Below are 5,143 nucleotides of genomic sequence, written 5' to 3'. Positions count from 1 at the left end.
GTTGCATCCACCACAGGGGAGTAAGTCTCCTCATAATCTATTCCAGGTCTTTGGGAGAATCCTTGTGCTACAAGCCGTGCTTTGTATCTCACTACTTCTCCTTTCTCGTTTCTCTTCCTTACAAAGACCCATTTGTATCCCACTGGTTTGACATCTCTTGGTGTCAATGTTATAGGGCCAAAAACGCCTCTCTTTCTCAATGATTCTAACTCCACGTTAATAGCTTCTTTCCACTTGATCCAATCTGATCTTAGCATGCATTCTTGTATGGACGTGGGTTCTAGATCCTCATCTTTATCCATGATCTCAAGTGCTACCTTGTATGCAAATAAATCATCAACGTTGATATCTTTTCTGTTCCATTGTTTCCTGGACATTACATGGTCTATAGAGATCTCTTGGTTGTCCGGCTCTTGTGTCCCGTGAAGCCCAGCGTCCCGGACCTCACTTTGAGGAACGGCCGGATCATCGGGTGTGGCCGGTACGCATGGCTCGACCGTCTTGGTCGGCTCGACCGGTCCATCTATGTCCTGGACGGTTTCCTTGATGCTCTCGGATCCAGCACCTCTCTTGGACTTCCGAGGCTGTTTGTCTTTGGAACCATTTGGTCTACCACGTTTTAAACGTTGCTTAGACTCTGTAGCCACTTGACATTGTCCATCTTGGACGTCAATCTTATGGGTGCATTACAAGCCGGGTTGTGTGATATTGTCATTCTATTTGGGTCAGCAAATGTATCTGGCAACTTGTTAGCTAGCTCTTGTAGATGTATAATCTTTTGGACTTCTAGATCACAATCTCTAGTCCGAGGATCTTGCCAAGATGTTGATGGTCTAAACCATTCTAAATCTTTTGAAATCAACCGGCTGTTATCTCCCCCTAAGGACGGATATGTGGACTCATCAAACTGTGAGTCTTCGTATCTGGCCTTAAACAAATCACCGGTTGTTGGCTCAAGATACTTTATAATGCTTGGGGAATCATATCCTACGTATATTCCCATCCTCCTCTGTGGTCCCATCTTAGTTCTCTGTGGTGGAGCAATTGGAACGTAGACGGCACATCCGAATGTCTTGATGTGGGACACGTCTGGCTCATGACCCGTAAGTAGTTGGGATGGTGAATATCTATGCTCACTAGATGGCCTGATGCGAATCAGTTCAGATGCATGTAAAACCGCATGTCCCCATGCTGATACCGGAAGTTGAGACTTCATAAGCAGTGGCCGGGCTATCAGCTGGATACGTTTAATGAATGATTCGGCCAAGCCGTTCTGTGTATGGACATGTGCCACGGAGTGCTCTATTCTTACCCCCATGGACATGCAATATTCATTAAACGCTTGGGACGTAAACTCACCAGCATTGTCTAGACGTATAGTCTTAAGAGGGAAATCTGGAAAGTGTGCTCTCAGCCTTATCATTTGGGCAAGCAGCCGTGCAAAGGCTAGGTTCCTAGTGGATAGTAGGCAGACATGCGACCATCTGGTCGATGCATCAATGAGGACCATGAAGTATCTAAACGTCCCACAAGGTGGGTGTATTGGTCCACATATATCTCCTTGAATCCTTTCCAGAAAGTTTAAGGTTTCTTTGTTAACCTTGGCTGGTGATGGCCTAGTAATGAGTTTCCCTTGTGCACATGCTGCACATGTGAGATTTTTATATGGGATCACTCCTTTGATCATGTGCCCTTGTGAATTCATTATCAACTTTCGCATCATACTTGTTCCGGGATGGCCAAGCCGGTTATGCCATAAAGTGAATAGCTCGGAGGCATTTGCCTCGATCATACTGATCCTTGCATAGTATAGACCAGTAGACATTGCGGGTATAGATTCTAGGATCTTCTTATTGCCTTTGGTGATCGAAATAATGTTAAGGAACTCCTTGTTTCCTTCTTCCCATGTTTCAAGATGAAAACCGTTCAATCTTATATCCTTGAAACTCAATAAGCTTCTTCTAGAGCTTGGGGAATACAAGGCGGTTTTGATCTCTAGGTAGATGCCCTTAGGCAACAACACATAGGCTTGGCCGTGACCTTCAATCAGGCTAGCCTCACCCGCAATGGTATGTACCTTTGCATTTTGCATTGTGAGATTTATAAAGTACCTTTTGTCTCTAAGTATTGTGTGACTTGTGCCACTATCCACCACAAGTATACTCATCTCATCATTCATTCTATAAATAAAATTTTCTAAACTTTAGAGACTTCATAAGATGTTTAAAACTCTTCTTATTAAAAATGCCATTACATAAAATAAAAACACCAAATCAAAACATAAAGCAATAAGACAATGTGATTCGAAAACTAGTCCTTGAGACAATCGGATGTCTCAAAATCCATTAGGTCATCTTGGTTATCCTTGTCGGATTCATTGTCAGCATCATACCCATATCCTTTGTCCTCATGGACGTTTTCTTGGATCATGTTTGCCTCCGGGTTCTTGTTCTTGAGGCTCTCTTGGTAGAGGTCGCACAAGTGTTTCGGAGTTCTACAGTTCTTGGCCCAATGATTGTCACTTCCGCATCTGTGGCATAGGGACTTGTTGGACGTGTAAGATGGTTTGGATATACCACCTCGTCCGCGGCCGTAGCTGCCTCGACCCCGGCCGTAATTGGAACCACGACCACGGTTATTGTGGTTTCCTTTCCGGCCAGTTGAGTAGCCGTCTCGGCCGTTTGAGTTATCACGTCCACGCCTCTTGAATCCACCACGGCTATTGCCGTATGTTTTCTTGTTGTCTTGGACGAAGTAGGTCTCATTGGGATCCTTCTTTTCAACCTCATGGGCTTCGGGTAGTGGTGCTGTCCCGGCCAGTCTAACTCCGTTACTCTTTAGTAGGAGTTCATTGTTTGCCTCGGCCAAGAGTAGACATGAGATCAGATCAGTATATTTGGCAAAGCCCTTTGTCCTATATTGCTCTTGCAACACAGAATTCGAGTGATTGAAAGTCGTATAGGTCTTTTCAAGCATCATGCTATCGGTTACTTCTTCACCACACAGCTTTAGTATTGAGACAATCTTGAATAGAGCTGAGTTGTAATCATCCACTGACTTATAGTCTAAGAATCTTAGATGCATCCAATCATGCCTTGCTTTTGGAAGCAACACCATCCTGTGGTGATCATATCTATTCTTTAAAGCCATCCAAAGATCTAGTGGATTCTCGATTGTCATGTACTGATCTTTAAGACCATCAATGAGATGATGACGCATAAGGCCTAAGGCTCTGTATCGGTTCTTTTCATTCTCATTGTTGTCTTGGATGATAGTATCACCGAGTCCCTTGGACTTTAGACTAATCCTTGTGTCTAGTGCCCACTGCAAGTAATTGTCTCCGGAGAGATTGAGGGGTGCATAGTCTCTGTTTGCTATTTTCGACATCTGAATCATATTATCATGTAATGTATTAGGTTCACAATATGATCACGTGGCCGCATGATATAAACAAGCTCGGCCACAACATGTCTTACGCATTCATGATATTCAAACAATTCTAGACGACCATGGTGCTATCAATCATGAACCACACGGTTCTATAGGTTTTCTAACAACCTAAACTCGTATGATCTATATGCTGGTCGATCTTGTTTTTAATCAATTGTGAATGCATTACAATATTCGGTTTCATGTAAAACAATCTACCTTATCTTTCTTCTTTTCATAATCCCTAGGGTTTCCAATCTTTGAATTCTTATCAACCTTCTGTTAAGGTTTCAAGGCCTTAAGTATTTTGTGTTCTTAGTTAGATTATTTCAAGAAGAACAATCTAACATTCCTAAACTTCAAAAGTAGGCAAGAAATCAAACATGCAATTGTTGTAAAAGATGGGGAAATCGTGTGTGTATTTCATTAATCAAAGTGTTCCCTTATATAAGGGATTACAAGATATGGATAAAAGGAAATAGTACAAATCCTTATCCTAAAGTAAAAAGGAAAACCTCTTATAGATAAACATGAAGGGAAAAGGAAACTTCCTAAATCTAAGGTCGGTCCAATGCTTTGGCCGACTCTCTCTCCTTGTGCGGACACGGTTTTGGACTTGGGCCTGGACGCGGTCCGTTCTTCCTTTACATGGTTACTAGCAATCCACATGTGTTTTATAACACTCCCCCTTGGATGCTATAACCATATGGGCTCGTACCATGCACGATGTTGCCTCGTTAAAACCTCTCTAGGAAAACCAAAAACCCAAGGTGGGAAAAATGGAAACCATAGACAGGAAAAAGAGTACAACGCATGATACTCCCCCTGATGAAGGCATCACTGAAGATCCTTCAGCCGGCGCATCCCTATCTGATGAACCAGCTTCCTGAACGTTGAGGTAGGCAGAGACTTGGTGAAGAGGTCGGCTGAATTGTCGCTTGATCGAACTTGAACTACTTGAACCTCCTTTGCCTTCTGCAAGTCGTGGGTGAAGAAGAACTTGGGCAGGATGTGCTTGGTCCTGTCTCCCTTGATGTATCCTTCCTTGAGCTGAGCAATGCACGCTGCATTGTCTTCGTAGATGATCATTGGCTCCTCCTTCTCTTGTCCCACGGCCAGACCACTCTCTTTTAAGACATGGCCGGTCATGTTCCTCAACCAGACAAGCTCCCGGCTTGCCTCATACATGGCTATGATCTCGGCATGATTGGATGATGTGGCCACTAAGGTTTGCTTAGTAGAACGCCAGCATATTGCGGCTCCACTATGTATGAATACATATCCCGTTTGAGATCTAGCCTGGTGTGGGTCAGATAAGTACCCAGCATCTGCATATCCGACCATGTTCTCTCCTGGTCGGTTAGTGTAGAACAAACCGAGATCCTTTGTTCCTTGCAGATATCTGAACAGATGTTTCACTCCGTTCCAGTGCCTTAAGGTTGGACATGAACCAAACCTTGATAGTAAGCTCACGGCAAAGCTTATGTCCGGTCTAGTATGACTAGCCAAGTACATTAAGGCCCCAATGGCACTTAGGTAAGGCACTTCCGGTCCGAGTGTTTCCTCGTCCGGCTTCTTAGGTCCGTATGGATCCTTCTCAAGGTCTAAGGACCTCACGACCATTGGACTCGACAAGGGGTGAGCCTGGTCCATATTGAATTGCTTGAGTATCTTTTCCGTATATGTTTCTTGGTGCACAAGGATGCCATTCTCT

Source organism: Brassica napus, unplaced genomic scaffold (assembly GCF_020379485.1).
Source record: "Brassica napus cultivar Da-Ae unplaced genomic scaffold, Da-Ae ScsIHWf_1316;HRSCAF=1879, whole genome shotgun sequence".
In the NCBI taxonomy this organism is placed as follows: domain Eukaryota; kingdom Viridiplantae; phylum Streptophyta; class Magnoliopsida; order Brassicales; family Brassicaceae; genus Brassica; species Brassica napus.
The sequence above is the reverse complement of the archived record's forward strand: the minus strand, read 5'-3'. Positions refer to the sequence as shown.